Source organism: Elephas maximus, chromosome 13 (assembly GCF_024166365.1).
Source record: "Elephas maximus indicus isolate mEleMax1 chromosome 13, mEleMax1 primary haplotype, whole genome shotgun sequence".
In the NCBI taxonomy this organism is placed as follows: domain Eukaryota; kingdom Metazoa; phylum Chordata; class Mammalia; order Proboscidea; family Elephantidae; genus Elephas; species Elephas maximus.
In genome coordinates this window covers 37,609,856-37,637,345 of record NC_064831.1, presented here as the reverse complement: position 1 = coordinate 37,637,345, position 27,490 = coordinate 37,609,856, and positions in this window count along the sequence as shown.

Genomic DNA, 27,490 nt, shown 5'->3' with positions numbered 1-27,490 from the left:
CTGTTGGAATGTGACGCACCAGAAAGATTTCTGCCCAGGAAGTCAGGAGACCTGAGTTTCAGACCAAGAGACAGCGAGGCCTTGTGAGTCCCAGTTTCTCCATCTGTCTCAGGGGCAGGAAGCTCTCTACCGCACTAAGTGCTGGTTTTATATTGTCTTAACTACGGGAGTCAGAAAGGATGCTTTCTCCTTCACATCCCTGCACATCCTGCAGGAGAACAAAGGCTGAAGATCTTAATACCAAGCAGAACATACATGACAAACTCAGGGGGCGGCATTGCCAGAGAGAGATCTTAAATAAGCTGAAGAGAAGAAACCTGAGGTTGGGGTACAAAGAATCAATTCCTGGAATTACGTTATCTTAGTCATTTCATTTGCACCAAAAGCAACACTCGCTTTTAAAACATGAACAAAAAGTGCATTTTGTTTTCATTCCTTGTAAACATACCAACACGCTCATTTCTGCAAGTCAAATACCTTTACAAATCCTGACACCTGGCTAATTTTTCATGCTCAACTAGGCATTTCTGTTACTCAATCTGTTTTTAAAAGTAACTTTTTTTTAGAAGCGATTTTACTTATCTTCCAGTGATGTTACATGGTGGTGGGGGAAGAGGAAGAAGGGAACATTGGTTATTTTTATAAAGTTAGTGAAGCAGAGCACTTCGTAGATTCCCCCCTGCTTGGCAGGTGTTGGTGTCCAGGCACAGGAACTGCTCCAAGCCAGTGAGCAACAGCGATCTGTGCCACCACAGCTTAAAAGGTTGGGGAAAGTTGGGTTCCAGGTAAGAACGTTGCACCTTTAATTTCTTGTGGTTGAATAGGATTAGGGTGAACACTGTAATTAGAAATTTTCTGGGTTACAAAAAAAAGCAACTTCTGTGTCATAAAAGCAACGTGGGTTCTACCTGGTCCCTTTTGGGCTAAGTAAGCTGTTTGATCAGCTTCTCTTGGTCTCTGTGGATGTCCTTATGTGAGTCTAATTGAAGGACTCTTGTTCTCTTTTTATTTTTGCTCTATGAAAAATGTATCGGCGATGTCTTATAATGAACTTTGATACGGCGAAATGATAATAATGTCCTAATTATATATAAAAATGTAATTACACTTGCTTCTATTATAGAAAAACTCCCTGTATAATGAAGTGTTATGTTGGAAAAGGGTCTTCATTATGGGCATGCTCCTTTACTTGTTAATTTGAGCTCTGATTCATCACTTTAATATTAAAAAAGTTCTCTGTAAGTTACTTTTGATGTGTCTCATTTGTGGTTCATTTCACTTCCTGGGCACCACAAGAAGCCCAAATCCAAACTTCTTTGAAAGACACTTAAAAATACATCTTTCAAAAGGCGTTCTTCTTTCTACATGGTCGAACAGCAGCAGTCAAGAAAAATATTACTGATTTCATTTACTTGAGCTGTGAAAATTTTTGTTTTGAAATTAAATATATATATGTATGTATGTATGTATATATATAAACCCACTGCCATTGAGTCGATTCCGACTCGTAGTGACTCTATAGGACAGAGTAGAACTGCCTGATAGAGTTTCCAAGGAGTGCCTGGCAGATTTGAACTGCCGACCTCTTGGTCAGCAGCCGTAGTACTCAACCACTGTGCCACCAGGGTTTCCATATATATATGTATCAAAACCAAACCCAAACCCATTGCCGTCGAGTCGAGTCTGACTCATAGCAGCCCTAAAGGACAGGGTAGAACTGCCCCATAGGGTTCCCAAAGGTAGATTCAAACTGCAAACTTTTGGTTAGCAGCCATAGCTCTTAACCACTATGGCACCAGGGTTTCCATGATGTTCAAACAATGTGGATCATTTTCTCTTCCGCTTGGTATTGCACCAGCCATCACCCCATCACATCAAGTGCAAAACTGAGAAGTGAAACAAATCAGTTTTCTTTGCTATTTGTAACAAATCTGGTCAAAGTCTTGATAAGAAAAATCATTAGATCCATTGGTTGAAATTAGTTTTGAGGCATTCAGTTATTCAGCTAAATCGGTCCATTGCCATCACAAGGAATGAATATTCATCATTAACACCAGAAGAAAGAGGTTATGCTATTAATTAACAGATTTAACAAGAAAATTTAATTGAGACAAAGAAGACCATCACAAAAGTATTGCAAAAAAAAATGCAAAAATTAATTTGCAATTACCACAAAGTATTATATTTATTTTAGGACATCAACTTTGATATTTTAATTTAGGTTAATTAATTGAAAAAAATTATTCTTAGAGTTATTATTGTTGTTAGCTGCTGTCAAGTTGGCTCTGATTGATAGGGACTCTGTAACAGAACAAAACGTAGCCTAGTCTTGTACAATGTTCATGGTCATGGGCATGTTTGAGTATATTGGACAAATTCTGTTGTGATCCTTAGAGTTTTCATTGGCTAAGTTTTGGAAGTAATAACCAGGCCTTTCTTCCTAGTCTGTCCTAGTCTAGAAGTTCTTCTGAAAACTGTCCACCATAAATGACCTTGCTCGTATTTGAAATACCAGTGACATAGCTTCCAGCATCACAGTCACCCCACTATGACAAACTGACATAAGGGTGGTGGTACTTGGTCCTTAAAAGTGAGATTATAATTCAAATAGGTCTAATTTTTTATAATATCAGAACTACTATCTATGTTTATTTTTTATAATTTGTAATTAGAATAAGACTCTGGAATATTTTAGGCAATTTTAAATTCTATTTTTACTCTCTTTCTGAACATCTTGACTCCAGAAATTTCAGTGTTACTTTAGTTACGGAACTTTAAGGGAGTCGCACTTGATTCTTCCCTCTCCGCTGCACCAACCCAACATCCAGTTCTTCAGTGAATCCTCCTAAATATCTCTCAAGTCTACTGCCACCCCCTAGTCTAAACTACCACCATCTCTCACTTGGATTCCTGCAATGGCCTCCTCGTCTCTTTGCTTTCTCTCCAATCTATTTCCTATGTATCAGTGAATATTATAGATTAAATGTGTCCCCAAAGATATATTGAAGTCTTAACCCCTGTGTCTGTACATGTGACCTTGTGTGGGGAAATGGGTTTTTCTTTGAAGATATTATCAGTTAAGCCATACTGGAGTATGGTGAGTTCTAGTCCTAATCTCTTCTGAATAAGGTCTTTTAAAAGAGAGTAGACACAGAGAAAGGGTCACACGCACAGGGGAAGCCAGATGCCATGTGATGATGGAATCAGATGCATCTAAAAGCAACAAGGAATGCCAAGGATTGCCAGCTGTCACTAGAAGCTAGTAGAGAGGCATGGAACAGTTCTCTCTCAGAACCCTCAGAAAGAACTGACACACTAATGCCCTAATTTGGACTTAGCCTCTAACAGAGGGATAACACATTCTTGTTCGTTAAAGCTATCTACTTCGTGGTATTTCATTATGGCAGCTCTAAGAAGCTAAGAAAATGACCTTGTAAAACCAAACCAAACCATGCCTCTTCTCTGCATAAACCCTGTTCATGTTTTCCTTGTATGCTCAGAATAAAACCCAAGCTCCTTACATGGTGCAAAAGACTCAAAATGACCTTATTCTTATGTAGGGTCGCTATGAGCCAGAATCCACCTGCTCGACGTAACAGATTTGGTTTTGGGGTTTATTGTCCTCTCACGCACCAAACTCCAGACACACTTTCAGTCCTTTAAACATACCAGGCTCTGCTCCCTCTGCTTGAGGTGCTCTTTTTCCCATTGTTACAGGGCTGGATCCTTTCAAGTCTCAGTTTATATGTTACTTTCCCTGGAAATCTGCCTGAGCAGGCCCCAACCTTGTTTGCTTTCTCTCATATCACTCTGTTTTCCCCCTTCATTCTACCTCCTTGATTGGTATTCACTTGGGCATTTGTTTAGTTTCTGTCTCCTTCATAAGATGGGGCCTTGGGGGGCAAGATTCATGCTAAAAGAAGGCATCGTATCATATTCCATACCCACTTCCCCATCTCCTGCCTCTGAGAAGACAACCTTCCTTTTTTGTCCTAATGTTAACAGGCTTTTTCACCCCATCACGCTTAGGCTCATGCTCTTCCCTCTGCCTGGAATGGTTGTCCACATTCTGCAAACTTTCTAAGTCTTTCTTGTCTTTCAAAATCCAGCTTAAATGTTACCTCCTATCAGAAGACTTCCCTCCTTCCCATATTCAGAATTAATTTTTCCTTGAGTTTCAGTAGCACTTCATTTATGGTATTAATCTCATTTTGACTTACACTAAGGCTAACTGTATACAGGCCTGTCACCTTCATACCCATGCTTCAGATCATTTTGAAATTTTTTCTTAGTATGAATTTTTCAGTTTTAAAACATTTAATTGGTACATCCCCATTAACCTTCTTTCAGAAAATAAATTTTATAGTTTAATGGGCAAAGGGAAACCCTGGTGGTATAGTGGTTAAATGCTACGGCTGCTAACCCAAAGGCTGGCAGTTCGAATCCACCAGGTACTCCTTGGAAACTCTATGGGGAAGTTCTACGCTGTCTTATAGGGCCGCTATGAGTCAGAATCAACTCGACGGCAATGGGTAATGGGCAAAGAATATTAACACTTATTAAACAAAACTGCCAAATAAACCAATAATTTTCCATATCAGATTTTTCATAGAAATCTTTAAGGTCATTGCTGTCTGTTAGGTTTTTAACAGCAATTGAGTTAGTTGAAAAATAATCCAAATGTCTATTTGCTTTCATTAATGGCAACTTAAAGAGAACAGTTATATTTTCTCCTTTATACTTTCACTTTTAAACAAGTACAATCAGGGATCTAGAGTTTGGCAAAAACAACAAGGACAGGTAATATGAATGATGTCTTAAGAATGTAAACATTACGGCTGATGTCTCAGATATGACAACATGGATTCAGAAATCCTAAAAGGGGATAGGGTGTTTACTGTTAACAGAAGGTAGACATGGCCAAGTTTAGCCTTTACCATTGACTCAAAAAAATTATAAAATTAACTTTTGGAATGATTTTGGTAATAGGTAAGTATAATTATATGACCTACTTTAATTCTTGTTCAAAGAGATAGTACAAGTAGTGATACATTTAATTCTGAAGAGTGAGAATTTAGAATCGACAGAGTCCCTATTGACTTTCTGCACATTTTGAAGTTTCATTCCTCTACTTGTATGATCTTTCAAGTTGTCTCATTTTAAATGTTAAAAAGACTGAATGAATGTGTATGTGAATCATCTCTGAAAATATTTTTCAAAGAAACACTAGTACTGGGAAAATCTTTTCAAAATACCACTATTTTTTTAATCTTGGCAATGTCTCTTTTCCTAGTAACCTATACCAATTTTTATTCTCTTTCCATAACTAGTATGTGCATCAAAAAGGTAGAGTTTAAAATAATACCAGGTGTGGAATTTCTATCAGAATTATGTTCAACTGCATAAAAACGAAAACTCAAATTGCATTGACTGGAACAAGATGGAAGTTCATTTTTCTGTCATGTGAGAGAAGTCTGGAACTAGCATAGGCTAGTTTGGAGGCATCCAGGTCAACAGGGACTCTCTTTCTTCTACCTTTGTTCTTCAGCATTTTTAAACATGGCTTCTATTTTCAAGATTGACATATGACCAAAGATGGCTGCTAGAGCTCCAGCTTGACAGCCATATTCCAAGCAAGAAAAAAGAGAAAACAAAGAAGGTAGAAGGGCAAATCTTATAGCTGAATCAGTCCCTTTAAAGAGGTTTCCCAGAAGCCCTACCCAATATCTTCTGCTTGTATCTCATTAACCACCTTTCCCTGCAAAGGAAGCTGGGAAATGTAGTCTTTTATCTGGGCACATTGCTATTTGGAATAAAATCATGATTTTGTTAGTAAGGAATAAAGAGAGAGTGGATGTTGGGAAAGCCACATTCTGTAACGCTGACGTGACTTATACACTTGAGGACAAACATTTCCAACCTTATTTCATGGCCTCTCCTACTCACTTACTGTGCTCCAACCACGCTGGCCTCCTGGTAGGGCCCAGGACACAGACAAGGGTTTTCCTACTTTAGAATTTCTATCATTGTTTTTTCTTCTGCATGGAAACTTGTCACTGACTTCTCCCATGTCTGGCTGTTTCTCACTTTTCAGACCTCATCTAAAATGCCACCTCCTCAGCAGGACTTCATGACACTAATCTCTAGTAGCACCCACCCGCCATCATTTTCTCCCTATTCGTATCCTTGGAATTATTTCACACAACCCATAATTTCTATCTTTATATGTTTTTCTATTAGTTTATTATTTGTATATCTCTGAGGAGAGTATAAACCCAGTGAGAGAAGAGATCTTACTTGTCTCAGCCCAGCTTCATGCCTAGCACATTGTGGGGTTCAAGAAATCTTTGGTAAACAATTGGAGTAGAAAATCAAGACCATTGTTATTAAACTAGTGATTCAAAATATCACTTTGTCAACATAGTTGTTTTGTAGGATCAATTAAACCCTGGATCCCCCTTGCTATTATAATCTGCATGATGCACAGAATTAGGTTCACAGGTAACAACCTAAAAGAAAGTTCAGTTGGCTGGAATAGTTCTGCTGAATCCAAAATTCATTTCCTTCCATGTGAAGTGAAATGAAAGTTGGATTCCTCCACTCCACACTTAGCTATGTTAATTCTCCAAGGGAAAAGTCTTACTGAGCACATTGTCTTCAAATGGTTCTCTTAGGGGCCTAAGCAGACCACCCCTGCAATATTTTTATTCTTCTAATATATCAGGAGTTTATGGAGAAAGGGAATTCTAAAGTTTTTTCTAACTTGTTATTTTACCTGACATACTTATGTCTTTTTTTTTTCTTATGACATAAACAGAAAAATGGAAGAAAAAAGAAGACAGAAAAGAAAAGGAAGGAAGGAAAGAGGGATGGGAGAAGAAAAGAACAGAGGAAGGAAGAAAAGAAGAAAGGGAGGGAGAGAGGAAGAATAAAGAGAAAAAGGAAGAGACAGACAAAATAAGAAAAATGGACGGTTTAGTTGCAGAGAATTTATTATTGTGGCAATTTAAGTCCTGGTCTTTGGAGAATTTTGGGAAGACATTTTAGCATCTAATTCTTCAAGTAGTTCATTAAACCAAAAACCCGTTGCCGTCAAGTCAATTCCCATTCATAGCAACCCTGTAGGACAGGATAGAACTGCCCCATAGGGTTTCCAAGGCTGTAATCTTTACAGAAGCAGACTGCCACATCATTCTCCCACGGAATGGCTGGTAAGTTCGAACTGCTGACCTTTCAGTTAGCAGCCAGCCAAGCACTTAACCACTTTGCCGCTTCTTAAGGTATAGCTCATTAGGGTGATGAAAAGGCCACGATGTAGGGGCAGTACATGTTTGAAGAGCCAGGGGCTCCTGTTATCCTAAATTATTAAAAAAAAAAAAAATTAAGCAGTCAATATTTAGTGGGCTGCCGCCTGCCCGCCTGTCTTCAGCAGGTGGTACCCCTTGCCTTTCTCTGGAAAGCAGCTGCTTTCTCCCAGCCTCCCCAGAGCTTCCCACAGCCATTTGTTTCTATTTAAGACAGACACTGTCATTATTTTGTGCAGAACTTCACAGAAATACTTCCTACTAAATGCTTGAGCCATCTGAGTAGCACCAGGCAGGCTGCTGGCTTCATTAATAATGCATTCATGCTTATCAATAGGTGCAGACAACTTGTATTTAGAAGCTTCTTCAAAAGAAGTAGGGCGGAGTTCTTTTTTTTTTTTCCACACCAGTTAGCTTCATTCTGTCAGTTCCTTGATGTTGACATTATGTCCAACAGTGTTCTGAAAACCAGAGGTGCAAAAACCGTTTGAGCCATTCATTTGGTTTGGAGTGCTTTTTGATGGAGCTTTTTTTTTAAGACACGGTAGTTGGTCTTCCTCTCTTTCTGCCTTTCCTTCCAAGTGTGGTTGGTCTAAAGGAAAAATACTTCCGATCACTTCAATTTAAAGCCATTTCAGGGCAGCTCCTCATAATTAATTAAATTGGGCTGGATCTTTTTGGCACCTGGCTCTGGTCTTGATATGTTTTAGCAGAACATGGTAGGACCAAACTCTAAGACATGTATCCTGTGCATGGAAAGCTACACAACTAATTTTAGATCACTCACAGTCACAAAAGAAGTGACACATTCTAAACCTTTGGGTTCCAATAAACACCCACTAGAAGAATCATACAGGTGGCTGTAAATTGGAATCAACTTGATGGCAACAGGTTTGGGCTTTTTTGTTTGTTTGTTTTAGAAGAACCTAAACATACCAGCTATCATGAAGATGGCACTGGACTGGGAAACTTTTTGTTCTATTTTACAGAACGTTGCCATGAGTCAGAGCCAACTGGATAGCAACTAAAAACAAAAGCAGAAGGACTACTGAATAGTTCAATATACTGGTTTGTTGGCAACCTGTTTGTACCTTACCAAAAAGGAATGCCACAAAATCAATGCTGAAACAATGAAGGTACTCTGAAATCCTGGAGGGCATCAACGGTGCCATCGCTAGGGTTGGTGTCACCCGGTGTGGGAACTCATGCTGTTGCCTCCCCCATCCCCATGGACCTCCTTCCATACCAGATGATACCGAACCCTTAGGAATGTGTTTTGTACTAATTTTTATGCATAAATCCTAATTCCCACCTATCACTCCTTCTTTTCCTTGAGTTACTACTTCATTCTCAAAAAAGTTATCGATATAGGTCCACAAATACTACCTACCAGAATGTTGTAGCTAAAACACCAGAAAATTTGACAAAATCAGCAACTCTAAAAACCCCAGCAGCAATGAAAACAACAGTGGGTGCTTGTAGCACGTGCAGATGAAAAAGCAGTATTCGAAGCATCGTTGTAACTGGGTAACAGTGACAGCTCTGACCAGAGCACATTAGAAGGTTCAAAAAGTAAATCAGGACAGAGTTGAAGCCTCATAGGTATATTGACAAATGTAAGCTGGGCTAACAAAAAAAGTTTTTGTTGCTATAACTAATTACAGAGATATTTTTATAGACAGTCATTTTGGTGTCACCCTCTCTGACAGTGTCACCAAGTACAGTCCTCACCCTCTGACTGCCCTTAGTGACCCTGTTGGACATCAGTGACAGAAAGAAAAATCATGAAACTGCAATCAGAACATTGTTTTTCAATTCTGGTGTGAGCATTGAAATGTAGCAATTTTTTTTTTTTAAATACTGATTTCTGGAGATTTTCCTTTAAAGTTCATTTATCATTACTGCCTATCAAAATACATAGCTATCCAAATAAGACTGGTAAAGCTGGCATTAGAAGTCCCAATTTTAATGGGAAAATTATACAGAAGGAAGCTTAAGAATTTTTTTCTAGAACAATACAGGTAGAAGTACACCATATACAGATGACATACATATATAATACATATATCTACATATATTTAATGTTCAGGGGCAAATGATCCAATAGGCAAGGTAAGCATGGTACTTACCTTGCTTACCAGATCATCTGTAGTGAGCAATTTCACATTTTTACCACATCAAAGATTCTGCTTCTAGATACGGCTGGCATCTGTCTCTCTCCCAACCCTACATCATCTTCCTACAGGATCGAAGCACCATGCTTACCTTGATTATTGGATAATCTGCCCCTGCTAATGTTGAAAGTAGAATTCGAATTGCATGTACTCAATCCATTAAAAACTCTTTGCCATATTCTGTTTTTCTTTATAAAGAGTGATGCATATCATAGGCAGAATAATGGCCCCTCAAAGGTGTTCATGTCCTAATCCCCAGAACCTGTGAATATGTTATGTTATACGGCAAGGGGTTCTACTGCTATTCATAACGTTTTCACTGGCTAATTATTTTCAGAAGTAGACTTCTGGGTCCTTCTTCCTAGTCTGTATTAGTCTGGAAGCTGAAAGAATTGACACCTTTGAATTGTGGTGTTGGTGAAGAATATTGAATATACAATGGAAGGCCAAAAGAAGGAACAAATCTGTCTTGAAAGAAGTGCAACCAGAATGCTCCTTAGAAGCAAGGATGGCAAGATTGCATCTTACATACTTTGGACATGTTGTCAGGAGGGATCAGTCCCTGGAGAGGGACATCGTGCTTGGCAGAGTACAAGGTCAGCAGAAAAGAGGAAGACCCTCAACAAGACAGATTGACACAGCATCTGCCACAATTGGCTCAAGCATAACAACGATTGTAAGGATGGCACAGGACTGGGCAGTGTTTCGTTCTGTGGTACATATGGTGGCTATAAGTCAGAACCAACTCGATGGCACCTAACAACAACAACATGGCAAGGGGGAATTAAGGTCACAGATGGAATTAAAGTTTCTAATAAGATGATTTTGAGGTGGTTATCTGGATTATCTGAGTGGGCACAATGTAATCATCAATGTTGTTGTGTGGTGTCGAGTCAATTCTGACTCATAGTGACCTTATAGGACACAGTAGAACTGCCCAGAGGGTTTCCTAGGCTATAATCATTATGGGAGCAGATTGCCAGGTTTTTTTTTTTTTTCTCAGATATAACCATAAAGGTCCTTAAATGGGGAAAAGGAAGGCAGAGGAGTCAAAACCAGAGAGATGGCATAGTGAGAAAGACTCAACCACCCATTGCTAGCATTGACGATCAAGGCGATCATGAGCAAAGGAATGAGGGCAGCCCCTAGAAGCTGGAAAATCCAAGAAAACAGACTCTTCCCACAGCCTTGCCAACAACTTGATTTTAGCCCAGTGGAACCAATTTTGGACTTCTTACGTCCAGAATTGTAAGATAATAAATTTGTGTTTTTATAAGCCACTAAGTTTGTGATAGAGCCCTGGTGGCTCAGTACTTAAGAGTGACCAAAAGGCTGACAGTTTGAATCCACCAGCTGCTCCTTGGGAACCCTATGGGGCAGTTCTACTTGGTCCTATAGGGTTGCTATGAGTTGGAATTGACTCAGTGGCAACAAGTTTGATTTGGTATTTATAGAAAACAATAAAATTGTATTTCTTGATAAAGAAATTGCACTTCTTGGGATTTTTTAAATAATGAGAGATGTGAGATTTCATAAGCTCACAAGTTCACATTTTTTGAAGCATGATTTGAAACAGGAAACAATTAGAAATAACCAAAATATGCAACAGCATGGTATTGGTTAAAATAAATTATGTTACACAGAGCATATTATGCAGCCAGTGAAAACAATGCTCTAGGAGAATATCCAATGTCGTAGAAAGATCTCACATGATTCCATTTATAATGAAAATACACATTTATATGTATTTATACAGTTAAGTGCTTAGCTACTAAACAAAAGGTTGGCAGTTCAAGTCCACCCAGAAGTCCCTCAGAAGGAAAGCCTGGAGATCTACTTCAATAGTCACTAAAAACCCTATGAGACACAGTCCTACTCTGAAGCACAAGGGGTCACCGTGAGTCAGAATCGACTCGATGGCAAAACTGGTTTTTGTTTTTTATATAAAAATGGAAAAAAGATTAGAAAATATTTACAATGCTGATTTCTGGATGTAAGGGTTATTTTTCTTCAAACATTTCCAAAATCAAAATGCATCATTTTCATATTCATGTTAAAAATTGCCTTTTCCTAGTTCAAAATAGGGAAGGTTGAGACCATTTCCAGGCTTTATGCATCCACATCCTTTGCCCAAAGATGAATAATTATGAAGTTATTCAAATTAGAGAAAATTTCTGAATTGAGAGTACTGTATACGTGCAGAGACCTGAATTGAGATGGGTCACATATGAAAACTGACAGTTCGCATTTAATTTAAATAGGAAAGATAATGGAGGGTCGGTTGTTCATGAGAAAAAGCAAGGTGTTCAGAAGCCAGTGAGTAGGTCAGAGAGTAACCTCCCGTTTTGGCACTGCCTGGTGTTCTCTTTTCGGGTTTTGTAGAGTGTCTGAACCAGCCACAGAAGGCTCACCAGGCAGAGGACAGAGCTTTCCTGGCCTAGCTGAATGCTTTCCCTTTGCTTTACAAGCTGCTTCCTTTGTTAATTATTTGTGATTTCACAGCAGTCAATACATCTCTAGCTCACAGATAGGCAAGGAAATAAGGTTTTTGTTCATTTTAAACTAATATATTAAAATATTTCGTTTTAGAATGACTCTTTAAAACATATATATATATATATATTTGTGTATATAATTTTTTTCTCAAAAGTTTTAGTTGTCTCATAGTAAACCATCTGAAATTTAAATTTTGTCCCTCTTACTTTGGACATGTTATCAGGAGGAACCAGTCCCTTTAGAATTTAAAATTCTAAAGGCATTGAAATAAATTTATATTTTATTGAGTACAACTTCTCTTTTAAAAGTGGTAGTTCAATGTTGCCATAGTGGAATTGACTAGAAAATTAGATTAGTTTCTTACAGTTTGGGACAAGTTCAAAAAACTTTAACAATCTCTTGCTCGTTTCTTCAATGGGGAACTGAACTCAACATAATTAAAAATTGAAATTTCATTTCTGTCTATATGGTTTTTTATAAATTGGCATTAATTTATTTTGCTAGTTTTATCTTTTTTTTTTAATCTCCTTATTCCTGACAAGGATACAAGTTCTCTTCTGACAGAGGAATTTACTTAGAATACATATTATGTGTAGCAGAATAAAAAAAAAAAAGGTATATATATATATATACACATATGTTTGTATCCACAATCAACACCCATGGAAGCTCCAGTCAAGAAATCAAATAATGTATTGCATTGAGCAAATCTGCTGCAAAAGACCTCTTTAAAGTGTTAAAAAGCAAAGATGTCACTTTGAGGACTAAGGTGTGCCTGACCCAAGCCATGGTATTTTCTTTCAGTGGCCTCATATGCATAGGAAAGTTGGACAATGACTAAGGAAGGCTGAAGAAGCATTGATGCCTTTGGATTATGGTGTTGTAGAAGAATACTGAATATACCATGGACTACCAGAAGAACAAACTTCTTGGAAGTACTGCCAGAATGTTTCTTAGAAGCGAGAACAGCGAGATTTCATCTCTCTCACTTTGGACATGTGATCAGGAGCGACCGGTCTCTGGAGAAGGACATCATGCTTGGTAAGGTAGAGGGTCAACAAAAGAAAGGAAGATTCTCGATGAGATAAATTGACACTGTGGCTGCGACAATGGGTTCAAATATAACGATTGTTAGGATGGCACAGGACTGGGCAGTGTTTAGTTCTATGGTACATTGGGTTGCTGTGAGTTGGAACCAACTTGACGGCACCTAACAACATATATATATATATATATATATATATGCAAGGAGATCAAAACAGATAACAGAAACAGAGGCAGTTAAGCAATAAATTGGGAAACTGGATCTGACAAAGAAGTACCTGGAGAGAGATTGACAGGTGTAGGGTGCCCAAGAAGACTATTAAGGGCAGTACAACAGCTGCTAACCAAAAGGTCAGCAGTTCGAATCCACCAGGCGCTCCTTAGAAACTCTATGGGGCAGTTCTACTCTGTCCTATACGGTCGCTATGAGTCAGAATCAACTGGACGACCACGGGTTTGGTTTTGTTTTTTTCCTGATATTCAGTTGAAAGCCTTTTGCCTGCTTTAAAATAAGTCCTGTTTTTTGGATCTGTGGAGGAGCCCTGGTGGTGCAGTGGTTAAGCGATTGGCTGCTAGCCAAAAGGTTGGTGATTTTAACCCACCAGCTGCTCTGTGGGAGAAGGATGTGGCAGCCTGCTTCCATAAAGATTTACAGCCTTGGAAACCCTATGGGGCAGTTCTATTCTGTCCTATAGGGCCTCTGTGGTGGTTGTTGTGTGTTGTCAAGTTGATTGGGACTCATAATGACCCCACAGGACAGAGTAGAGCTGCCCCATAGAGTTTCCAAGGAGCAGCTGGTGAATTTGAGCTGTTGACCTTTTGGTTATAGGGTCACTAGGAGTTAGAATTGACTCAGTAGCAAAGGGTTTTTGGCTCTAATTGGTTAGTAAAAATCTGTGCTACACCATAGGACAGAAAAAGACCTCACAAAAGGGGTAGATAGATGATCCAGGATCTTGGAATCAGAGGAGACCTGAATAACCCCAAACTTCCTTCTCCACTCCAAACCCGTACCGCCAAGGACACTCAGAGGTTCTCATGGAAGTCAGACCTGCTACCGCAGGTAAGATGGGGGTTTGAACCAATTTTTGCTTAGATCTCAAAAGACTGGATAACTTGTGGGAACACCTGGTTTGCATGTGGGTGGCACAAAGGATTAAGAATTGGACTACTAATTGAAAGGTTAGTGGTTCATACCCAACCGGAGGCACTGTGGAAGTAAGGCTGAGGATCTGCTTCTAAAAGGTCACGGCCTTGAAAATCCTATGGAGCTGTTCTACTCTGCACATGTGGGGTTGCCATGAGTCAGAATCAGCTTGACAGAAACTAACAATAACAACATTACGGGGTCTTCAAGTTCTCTGATAAATTTCTGCAAATCTTGCTTATATTTGGGGTTCCTTAAATCTATGTCAAGAAGCATTTATTTAGTACCTAAGCTTCAGAATCATTTACTCATCAGGCACCTACAATCTCTTGGGACGTGATAAGCCACACATACAGGAAATCATAAGCAAACCAGAACTGTATGTGTAAATACATACATCCAAAATTTTAAATAATATAGTGAAGACAAAAACTGTGTCCTGCAATTAAAATGAACAAATAAAGGAGTAGACATACGTACAATATAAAAAACTCCATTCCTGTTGTCACTACTCATTATCTCTTTATTAGACTATGGTAAAAGCCTCTTGGCTCCCTGTCTTCAGTGTTCCCATCACTAAAATCCATTTTTTACTTTGCTACTAAATTAATCATAATGAGGTAAAGTTCTGCCTGGCATGATGCCTGGCACAGGACAGGGTCCCGAGAAACACTTGTTATATGAACATATCAATCAGCGATTTTACCACCCTACACAAAACTTTCCGTGTCTCATTATTCCCAATTTATCTTTCTAAAATTATATCTCACTATTGCTTACTGTGCTCCTATGCTGCAGCCCTGCTCCCATTCTCACCTCTTGCTCTATGCTCTTCCTCCACTTGGCATGCCCTTTTCCCATTCCAGAAGTCCATCTTATCCATCCCTCAAAGACTTTCTTAAGTTCCAACTGCTCTTTCTCTCAGAACCCCCAAGCAAAAACAATGACTCTTCTCCCATCTTCCCTACCAATGTATTTGCATCTTTCTTGTGGCACAAATTATTGCTATTTCAGCAATTTGTGCTCACAATACCTGCCAGTTGTATAGAAGTCAAGGTAATTTGAAACTGACAGCAGAATCCACTCCAACTAGCTTAAGCAGAATGGGGTTTATTACAGGTTATTACATAGTATCTGGGTTGACTCAAACCCTCATATCTCCGTGAGAACTTCTAAGTGCCCTTGGGGTATGGGTTTAGGGTAGGGGAGGATATTGGAAATGATCCAGAATTGCACTCAAGTTTAGACCATTAAAATCCAGGAATAATGCAGCCCTAAGAACCATTTGGTTACACCAAGGGAATTGTTTGAATAGAAGTTCTATTGCTACTACCTCCTTTTAGTTTGTAGTATCACCAACATCAACAACAAAACATATCATTTCAGACGCCTTGGGAAAACCAGATACCTTCAGCACACGTCCAGTCTCTCTACATATGATCCCAGGCTCATGTTGCTCACTTGTTTCCAAGTCTTATGTGATGAAACCCAGAGCCCATGTGGAATCCTAGCTGCAAGGAAACCTGAAGAAACGTCACTGGTAGGTACCCAGTCCCTATACTACAGAAAGGCATGATGGAAGTAGATGGGACGAGATGTGCTAACTGAGCCAATACGCTATATCCACTGTATCTAACAGGCATGCTGTTGTTGTTAGCTACCACTGAGTGGGCCTCCGAGGCATGGCAACCCCTGCGCAACTGAATGAAACGTCGGGCTATGGACTGCACTGTGCGATCTATGTGGTTTTCATTGGCTGATTGTCAGAAGTAGATTGCCAGGACTTTCCTCCTACTCTGTCTTAATCTGGAAGCTCTGCTGACACCTGTTCAGCGTTATAGTAACACGAAAGCCTCCACCAACAGAAAGCCTGTGGCTACACTTGAGGTGCCTTAACCAGGAATCAAACCCAGGTCTCCCATATAGAAAGAGAGATTTCTACGACTGTACAACCACTGCCCTCCTAGTAGGCAAGCGGGGAGCATACTTCACGTCTGTTCATCTTTATATCTCCCATTTGCCCATAGGGAGTGTCCAATGACTATGTGTTGAATGGATGATGCATGAGTCAATGCATATCAACTGTACAAATTAAGGACAAAGGGAGTTAAGAAAGGGGAAGTGGTGTCAGTGAAATCCTTTATTCAAATCACCAAACTACCGCCCTTTCAAATAAGTTACTTAGTTTACACGAAACTAAGAAGCAGCAAGTGGCAGAGAAAAAGGGTCCTCACCAATTCCTTCCTTTTTTTCCTTCACTGATGAAAAATTACTTGGATGTTCTTACATATCAAGGAAAATAGAAATTTGTTCATTTTGTCTTGAAAAAAAAAAGTATTTATTCAGAAAATTTATAGACCAAGAAATTCACCTTAAACAACTGATGATATGTATATCTCATAAAAACAAAAAAATGAGATATGTATATCTCATAGACCCATAAATCACTCTGAAATAACTTTTCTTATTCTGTTCAAAATCCACCTAAGAGGACTTTGTCAGATACCAATTTCACTTCATTCACTAGTTAGTTAATAATTTTTTTTTAAATAGTTTATTCTATTTTTTTGTGGTGGTTGTTGAAAATTTACACATCAGAACATACACCAATTCGATGATTTGTACATGTATAATTTAGTCACATTGATTACATTCTTTAACTTATGCAAGCATTCTCACCCTCCTTTTCTGAATTCTTCCTCCCCCATTAACATAAATTTACTGCCCCTAAACCCCCTAAGCTTTCTATCAAGGCCCTGGTGGCTCAGTTGTTAAGGGCTCAGCTACTAACCAAAAAGGTCAGCAGTTTGAATCCACCAGCTGCTCCTTGGAAACCGTATGGGGCAGTTCCATGCTGTTCTATAGGGTCATTGTGGATCGAAATTGACTCAATGACACCTAATAACAGCAACGAAGCTTCCTATCTAGCATTTCTGGTTGCTGTTGTCAATTTTTTGTTGTCAATTTGATCCCATATAGACAGATCTTAAAAGAGCTAAACTATTGTTTGGCTTAAGGAAAACATCAGTGGATATTTTTGGTTTAAGGTTTAAAAATTATCTCAGGGCAATAGTTTCAGGGGTTCACCCAGCCTCAATGGCTCCATAAAGTCTGGATTCCACGAGAATTTGAAATTCTGTTCCACATTTTCCTTCTTTTGATCAGGATTCTTCTATAGAATTTTTGATCAAAACAAAAACACAAGTTTTGATAACATTCTTAACAGGTTACCATCTGAGAAAAAAACCTACCCGTGAAAGTAAGATGATGGGTGTTTTATATTAATTATCATTTAGACACAAACTACTAATAATTAAAAACAAAGGATAATAAAAAACAGTTTGATAACTCGCTTCACCAAAGAAGCCACAAGGGCCATCATTGTACAAGGACAAGTATCCCACATATTCATAATAATGGTTATTGAATATTGCCATCCTCAATTCCATGGCTCCTGTATTAGTTACCTAGTGCTGCTATAACAGAAATACCACACGTGGGTGGCTTCAACTAACAAAAATTTCTTTTCTCACAGTTTAGGAGGCTAGAAGTCCAAACTCAGAGCGCCGACTCTAGGGGAAGGCTTTCTGTCTGTGTCAGCTCTGGAGGAAGGTCCTTGTCTCCAGCTTCTTCTCCTGGTTCCTTGGGAATCTCCATGGTCTTGGCCTCTCTCTTCCCCCATCTCTGTTTACTGCCCTGCTTGTTTAATCTCTTTATATCTCAAAAGAGATTGACTCAAGATACACCCTACACTAATCCTACTTCATTAACATAACAAACATAACCCATTCCCAAATGGGATTATAACCACAACATAAAGGTTAGGATTTACAACATGTATTTCTGGGGGACACAATTCAATCCATAACAGCTTGCCATTGCAGACTTCACTCTCCTTTAGCCCTATCTGCCTTTTCTAAAGGAGTCCCTCGGTTACACAAATGGCTAAGTGCTTGCTACTAACTGAAAGGTTGGCCATCTGAACCCACCCAGAGGATGCCTAAGAAGAAAGGCCTGGTGATCGAGGTTCCAAAACATCACAAAACTGTAGGGAGTGCAGTCTACTCTGACACGCATCGGGTTGTCATGAGTCAAAATTGACTCAATTTGGTAGCAACTAGTTTTATTTTGGTTTGCCTTTCATTACGAATTTGTGATAGATCATCATTCAAACTCCAGGATTATTAAGGGATTCAAAAGCTACTTCTGGCATCGCATCTAATAAAATAATGGTGGATCAAAAGCTCCTAATTTCATGAACACAAATAAAATAGTTCAAGGAAACTTAGAAACGTGTTTTTGCTCAGTGAAATATCATTTTGTTAGAGAAGATGGAGTTAAGGTAACTGTTTTTCCAGACCCCATGGTAATTCAAAGTAGTGAGAGAGATTCTGGAAAGGAAGCTAGCTTTATATCTGTTTGCACAGACTTGTCATTTTTCCAAGCACTTAAAACTATAGTATACTGTCTTCGTAATTTTTCTTTTAATTTCCCGATAACACTAATCAAAAGATTATGAATGAAAACCAATCATTGGGGAGCCAATGAGAGTAGGGAGCAGTAATACTAATGTGAGATCACATAACACACTTCATCGAAAGCTCCCAATGTAATTTGAAATTAATAAGACATCTATTATAAAGGACCAACTTTACCTTACGGGCACAGATTTTAGTATGGACTCTTCTTGTTGTTTTATTTTATTGTGAAAAGGCTGGTGCTTGGGATGCACTGCACAGGAACACACATTGCAAACACTTAGATATTGTTTGTAAAGGTGCATTTGGGATTAACAGACTTAGGCAACTGTGAGCTTCATTGACTGGCCAACAATCAGTCACTAGGGTAAGGAACTTCCTAGTTTCCTGGTGTGTGCAAAACAGCCAGTGGGACTGCCTTGTGGAAAAATGGAGTGGATGCTGAAGTTGGAGAGTGTTTCTGGAGTGGACCAAAGTAGCGAGTAGCAAAATGAAGGCATTCAGAACTTACCTGTATCTTCTGTGCCTGATTGAGGGAAAGATCTCCTCACTACCATTAAATTCCTCAATTAAACACTTGCACCCTTGCTCCGTGGAATGTAATTCTCCACAAAGTGTAATGTTCAACGGCTTCACGCTATCCCTCTCAGTGCATCATTTTCCGGGGTGGTTGTGTACCGTTAAGAAGAAAGAATCCAATAACATACCACTATTTTAATAATTTTTAGAGGAAGTTTAAATGATCCACACTCGATCAGGGTCAATGAAAATGGCACTACTGTCGAAGGGCAACAGGTTGCTAATAAATACAATAGTTTAGAAAAGTGCTGTTTCTGCCTCGGTAAAACTATATTCTGGGGAAAATAATACCACTGTAATTCATTTTTGAGAGCTATTGAGACTTCTTGGATGAAGAATGTAGTCATTAAAGGCAAAATTACTCAATATGTTGTAATGAAATGTTTGTGCTTCACACTTCATTAAATGTTTTGTGGGCCTCTGGGGAAATTCTGTCTCACACACAGCAACAATGTTTATACATGGTGGGGTCACTAGAGGGAGCGCATCGAGCAATGTTAAAGGAAGAACTTGCTACAACTTCGGTATGTCAGAGATAAAAGCCCCTAATGAGACATGAGAAAAAATGTGTGTAATACTGACAAAAAAAGCACAGACAATTTTGCTGTGCGTTTTGTTATCCTTATATTTAATCAAAATACCATTTTTCTTTACTTAATTTTAAAATCATCGTAATAAAACAGTGGGTTTTGCTTGACTTAAAGGGTGATGGGGAAAACTGGATGATTTTAAATGAGGGATTAACTGAAGAGGCATCTGCACCCAATTTAGCCAATAACACACTTAATACTCTGAGAATTCAGAAGGTTGGCAGTTGGGGTTTGCTACTTGTGTTATAGCATTTTGACCATGAAAATGTAAGCTAATGGTAAAATTGCAAAAAAAAAAAAAAAAAACCCCGACAAAAATATAAAATTCTTGGAAGGTGGGAAATTTCACTTATAGGAAATATTGAAATGTTATAATGAATAACTGTATAAAGTCTCATTAGCAAGAGGCCTTTAAATAAGAAAAGTCAAGTTATGTAAAGAAAACGATGAAAGTTTTTTCAGTCAAAAACAAGGTTTTTTACTGAGGGCTTCTTCCCCTCAGATGTGTTTTCTCATGAGAGACTTGCTCACTTGTCTGATGTAACAACAATGCAACATTTCTAAGGAAAATGGAGAAGGAAACGTGAGAGAAGACATTTAAAAACAAAACCAATAAAGAGATATTGAAGACATACGGGCTTACGTTCCATAGACTACCAGCTCAAAAATAGTAACTCCAAGATCCTTCTAAAAATGCTATATGAGAATCTCCAAGGAAGCCTTCCTTTGCCTCAACAACATTTTTCCCTCAAGAAGTGTGTTAACCTTGATGGCTTTCCCTAGAGCTAGAATTTCAATTAGCTGCTTTACCACCAGGATTCTCCTCACACAAAAAAGTGGTGACTCTCCAAGATTCTTGTTCTAAACCCTGTTCTTTGCGTCTATATCTAAGTTGAACTTAATTTTTTTCTTTTTATTTCTATGCTCTTGTGTATAGTAAGATGCTAGTTACAAGAAACGTACAATTTGAACCTGTAAGAACATGGAGCTTGACTTTCCTTCTTGTTAATAAAGGTACATGCTAAATAAATTGATTTGTTTATCGAGAAGTGACAAATATTATTAAAGATACACAGCAAGACTGAAAGAGGGTAATGCCAATCTGTAACAAGACTCTCAGTGTCTATAATCGTTTTAATCTGCTCTATTTCATAATTAAACGCATTACACGATATTAAGCATTATAACAAGTTTTTGAAAAAGGTAGAAAATACAGCCCCTTTGAGAAGTTCACGCACTAAGGATTGCCAAATAACACATTCAAATAACATATTATCAAACACCATGCTTCTAATTAAGATTTCCAAAATAAGTAACTACTAAAAAAAAAAAAAAATCTTTTTTTATACCAGTTTCATTCTGTTGTACAAAGGGTCGCTATGGTTCCAACTCGACCGAAACTAAAACAACATAAACAATAATATTTATATGGGTACTTTTATGGCTCTCTTAAAACACATAGGAGCATTATTGCTGGAGGTATTCAGAATAAAACATAAATGGTAGATAGCATCTAGCTAAAACTTTAGACCTCTGCACAAAGCTAAGGAATTGACAAGAGTTCAGACAGAGTTTATTCTCTTGGCTATAACTTGTATTTCAGCTCTTTAGATAATTTCAGTATGTGTATACTTATTTAAGTGGGGGCTTTGGTGGCTCAGTGCCAGAATTCTAGCCTTCCATGTGGGAGACCTGGTTTGGATCCCCCAGCCAATGTACCTCATATGCAGCCACCATTGCTTACGAGGTGCATTCTCAGTGGAGGCTTTTGTGTTGCTAAGATGCTGAACAGGTTTCAGCAGAACTTCCAGACTAAAATGGACTAGGAAAAAAGGCCTGGCGATCTACTTCTGAAAATCAGCTAGTGAAAACGCTGTGGATCACAGCAGTCTGATCTGCAGACAATCATAGGGATGGTACAGGACCAGGAAGCTTATGTTCCATTGTGCATGGGGTTGCCATGAGTCTGCACAACACAACAGCAGCTAACAAACAAAAGGCATATAAAATATATTTTAGATGATCTAAATTACCTAAATAAAGCCCAAATTCATCCAAGAGGAGTCTCCAAAAAATAAACTTACAAAATGTTCCTCAACTTAAAAGCTGTTGGGCTGCACTCTGGTGGCCGTGCTGGCCTCTCTAGGACCTTACTGTTTTGTCACCCTTTGCCTTTCAAGTACAGTGTATTTCCTTTTTTACTGCATTTGTATATTAACCCAGAAGAGTCTTTGATGCTATGTGGTTGGACTTTTTGATATCTGCATCAATCAGAGTCTAGCCACGAAAGCAGAAACCACTCCAGATGTTTCCAGTAGAGAATTCAATATAAGGAATTAGTTATGCAGGTGATGGGCAGAAGCCAAAAAGGAGATGGTGAGACAACCCAGAGATTAGCAAGAGCAGCAAGCTGTCACCACCTCTAGGACTGAAGAGCTTCATGTAAGCTGGGGCCTTCGAGCAGGAACTATAGTCATTGTGGAGGTCGTCCAGCAGGAGGTTCAATAATGGAAGGAGAAGTTGCCATTGAGGAGATGCAGCTGTTGCTGAAGACACTGCAGTGCTAAGAAAGAACAAATATCCTAGATTTTCCTCTTCTTTCACCCTCTATCATTGTCTTCCATTTCCATAGCTACCTGGAAGTCAAGGAGCAAGGAAACCTGAGATACTTAGTTCTCAGGGATAAGAGCACAACATAGGAGATTCAGAGACTAGATCTGAGGGCATAAAAAAGCAAGCGGTTTACAAACCAACCCAGAAACTAAACTGCCTAAAGTATATGTCCTGGTTCAGCTCCTCATCACTATTCATTGGATATCTGTCAAAAAAACCTATAGAGTTCTTTTTGTCTTTAGCTTTTCCTCCTTCTAATTCCTTCATACTTTGGCCAGATTGGTTTTTCTAAAAAGAAAACCTGACCATGGCACTTTCCAGCTCTATGTTCTTCAATAGTTCCTATGGTCAACAGAATAGTGTCTAAAGGAGTGCTTCGAATCAGTCCTTCTCAGTTCAGTCATGGCCAAGGAAGCAAAATGGGAACAGACACAATTTTTCAAAATTTGGGTGAACCGGAACAATAACCAGAATGAGAAAAATGATGGGTTGAAGCCCTGCTGGAAATTTAATCTCCCTCTTAGAAAACAAGGGCAATGTACGCATTGCATAGCAACCAATTGTCTTGCCTGGCAGATTTTGAGCAGAGTCAGAAACAGTGGTGCCCCACTCAAAGATGGTGGCCAACTGCACCACTTTGAATGTGTGTCAATCTCCATAATCCTCCCAATAATCCAATTTCACACATCAGGCTCCTGGAAGGGCACACTACGCCTCTTCTGAGTCTCCCATTCCAGGGCTTCGACCCGTAATTTTTCCCATTCCAGTTATTGTTTTGGATAACCCAGATTTCAAAACTTTGGATCTCTTCTGGTTTTGCTCTGTGAGCCATGACTGAACCGATGTGAACCAGTTTGAAGCCCTGGTCTAAATTCTCTTCTATAACATTCTTGGGCCTTGTTACCTTTTCACCTTCAGTTACACACATTTACATATAGCAATGGTGAGCTGTTTGTGATTTCCAAAACTAGTCCATATTCTCTCATACCTTTGTCTTTCTATATTTTTTCTCTTAAAGAAACTCCTCCCTGGGGTAGTGGTTATGAACATGAACTTTGAGCCAGAATGCCTTGGTTCGAACCCAGGCACTAATGCGTACTAATTATGTGGACTTGTCAAGTTACTAAACTTTCTGTGATTTAGTTTCCTCACATACAAAATGAAGAAAATAATAGAACCAACCTCACAGGGTTGCTTAAAAAATTAAATGAGGGTTTATATTAAACACTCATAGCAGTAGTTGGCATATACTAAGTACTGCGCAAAACCAGTCACCAGAGAGTCAACTCCAACTCTGACTCATGTGTGTCAGAGTAGACCCCATGTGTGTCATAGTAGAACTGCCTTGACAGGATTTTTAACGGCTGATTTTTTGGAAGTAGATCACCAGGCCTTTCTTCCAAGGTGTCTCTGGGTGGACTCAAACGTCTAACCTTTCTGTTAGCAGCTGAATTCATTAATGTTTGCATCACACAGAGGCTCCAAGCACTACCTACACATATGTTGTTGTTATTATCATCATCATCATGTTTATTATTCTTTAAGACTCAATTACTACCGCTTCTGTAAAACCTTTCCTTAGGAAATGCTAAGGATTCCTTTCTTAAAGCTTCCTTTAGATCTTTTGAGCATCACAAATCAGATTGGGTTCTGTTTGCATGTTGCTCTTCAGCAGCAGTGAATATACAGTTTGAGAGAAGGGTCTGAGTCTGCCATCCTGGTATCAGCAGGTAACATAAGGCCTGGCCCAAGAAGATGTTCATAAATGATCCTGCTCCCAAGCACCTTTCACAGATAGGAAATTGTTAAATAATATAATCTAAGAAAAAAAAAAAAGTCAATATAGGAATGAATTTAAGTTTAATGAAGAAAATGGCTTGAGATCTTTAGATAGTAGAAACACTAAAACTTTGTCCTTATGATTCTTTAGAAAAACTGAACGTTTTGCTGCTGAAACCCCTTCCGCATGTATACCCCAATCCTCTATTTTCAGTTACCACCTCCTTTGTGACGCCTTCTTTGATATGTACAGCCAAAAGATGGCCATTCTGTTGCCTCTCAGGACACATCATTTTTCATAACCAGCACTGAGCCATCTCTAAAGTATTAAATATGAATTCCTCACTCTGACCACAGGTTCCTAATGTCTCCGTCCTTCGGTCCTTCCTCATTGCTATACTCTGACTTTACTGACATTCTAGCTTTTGATGTTTTCCTTTCCCTCTCAATCTATCATCCTTCCTCCTGGCACTACCTTTTTTTTTTTTTCCTTTCGTTCCTCTCTTTTTTCACCTCAGAGGCCCAACGAGAATCTCAGAAAAAGCTCCAAACAACCTTCCACCCTTTCAAGAGCTGGCCTTGAAAGAATCACTAAAATGATATATTGTATTGAGTAAGTTGGGACTTTTTTACCCAGCTTCATTCACTAAACATCATCTCAGAAGAGACTCTTGTGTTTCTCCACAATCCTGAGATGTGAGCAATGATCTGTCACTAATTACGTGAAGTAGATGGAGGTAAAGGAGTGTGTCACTCCCTGCCCTGAGGGGTGTATTTAGGATGGTAGTCTTCAGTGGCCTTGTGATGTGGAAAAGGGATGTACTTTTTTTATCCTTCGATGAGTATCTTCATGTTCTCTTCACTATATTGGTCCATCACTGTCTGCCTTTCTTTCTCAGCTATCCTGTCCCTTCACCATTCCATAAAGATTCCCAGCCAGGAGCCAATTCTAACATCAGTTTTCTTCACTTAGAACTGGAGAAAAATCATGAAATACATTAATTCGGAATGACTCTAAATGTATTCTTTCCAATCTCAACTGTCCCATCACACCTCTTGTAGATTGCTTGTGTCCTCCATTAGCTTCTCTCCCACTCCCCACAGCAGATCTTCCAATTCCCACTGCTCCCCACACATTCTCCCTTGCACAACCAAATACTAGTTCATCTAAAGGGTAAATTGAATCACTGGAATAAAGTCCAGCATCAGTTACCCATATGTCTTCCCATAGCAAACACGCGGTTCCCAGAAGGCCTTGCATCCTTTAAATATCACTTTAGTCAAACTCTGATCCAATGCAAGTCCGTGACAGAGGAAAGTTACAAGCTGCTGAGCTTGTGAAGTGGACATGTGTTGCTTTAACCTGCTCAGCAACCATTCCTCTTCGTTCTGATGCATCACAGATAATTTTCCTAGGATTGGCTCAGCAGGGATTTGCATGTTTCCACCTACCCTCTCTTCTGGTCATGGGGATATTCATATTCACGGACAGGGAAACAACATTGTCAAGACTAAAATGATTCAAATGGAAGCGGTTTTACTGAAAAGGTAGGGGAAGAAAGAATCTCTCTTTTCCACTGGGGTAGCTAAGTGGGTAGAATTGAAGTCTGGAGTTGTGGGTGGCCCTTTTTTTTTCCACTAAGGGAAAGTCAGTCACATAATAAACCAAAAAACCAAACCCATTGCCGTCAGGTTGATTCCAACTCACAGTTACCCTGTAGAACAGAGTAGAGCTGCCCCATGTGGTTTTCAAGGGTCCACTGATGGATTCAAACTGCCGACCTTTTGGTAAGCAGCCAAGCTCTTACAGAACCTGTATATGGTTGCCATTGAGTCGATTCTGACTCACGGCAGCTCCATTTGTGTCAGAGCAGAATTGCGCTCCATAGGATTTTCAATGGCTGTGACCTTTCCGGAGTACATTGCCAGGACTTTCTTCCAAGGCATCCCTGGGTGGATTCAAACTGCCACATGGGGCACTTAACCATCTGATTTACCCAGGGACTCCTTAGAACATGTATTAAAAAAAAAAAAAAAAAACCTGTTGTCTTCCAGTCAATTCTAACTCATAGCCACCCTGCTTCCATAGGGTTTCCAAGAAGTGGCTGGTGGATTCAAACTGCCGACCTTTTGGTTAGCAGCCAAGCTTTTAACCACTGCACCACCAGGGCATATTAAGGAATAATAGAGAGATTTAAAAAAAGTTAAGCCTGGTACTTAATGACATTTTTGAGCTCCTGGATTCAGTCACATTGGAACATTACTCTTTGGAATCAATAAATTTCCTTCTTGCATCAGCCAGTTTGAGTTGAATTTTGATTACTCATCACCAAAAAAATCCCAGCTGACATAGCATCTTCCCCTTTTAAGAGGGCAGACAGAGGAAATTAATAGTCTGTGTCTAGAAGGGGAACTAAGAGAAATAAAGGAATATATCGCCTGTGTAACCAGGCTCTGTATATAATCTTATGTAATCTGCAGTGATGCAGAAATCTGAGTTATTCCTTTCACATGTTTTAAAGTTTTTTTTTTTTACAAAACTGTACAATGTTAAATTCTTGCTAGTCTCTTTACCCAATTCCATGAGTTCATTCTCATTAGCTGAAAAAGACATTGTAGGATGTTTTCTCTTCTACTGACTGCCTGCAAAAATGGATGCTTTCCCAAATGTTGCATCTTGTCCGTGTTTCCTCTTCCTTTGGCAATACTTCATACTTTTAGTATCGTCAGGCTTCCTCTGCATCTGTTTTTAGGCCTGCGTGTGTCCTGGGGAATTCTTCACTTTTTTCATCTGTTTCCTTTTAAAATTGTTGTAAGGTTCATTGCTTCTTGACCTATTGGGCCTTGCTGTTCTCCTAGCCAAGTCCAATTCCCCCGCTGGGCCTTCAAGACCCTGTTGCTGCGGTGTTACCAACACCTCTTTTTTTTTTTTTTTTTCTTTCTTTCTTTCACCAACTTTTGGCTACTCCCTGATCACATTCAGGGTGCAAAAAATATTAAGAGTGAACGCTTAACTTATCCACAACTCTCCATCAGCAGCACTTATGACAGAAGCAATTTGGAACCCTTTTACATGATGTATTTGCTAATGTGAATAAACCCTGTACCACCAATTTACCCTCAGGAAGAAATCAAACAGCAACAGGAAAGGAGGGTCAAGGATTAAATGGCTCTCATAGAAATGTTCCCAGTCATAGTCCAGACAAAACAGTGCATCACGGCTGCTGCAAGCCTGCATGTCATTACAAGGTATGCTTTCCTGGGAAGGAAAAAGCCCTCTTTGTTT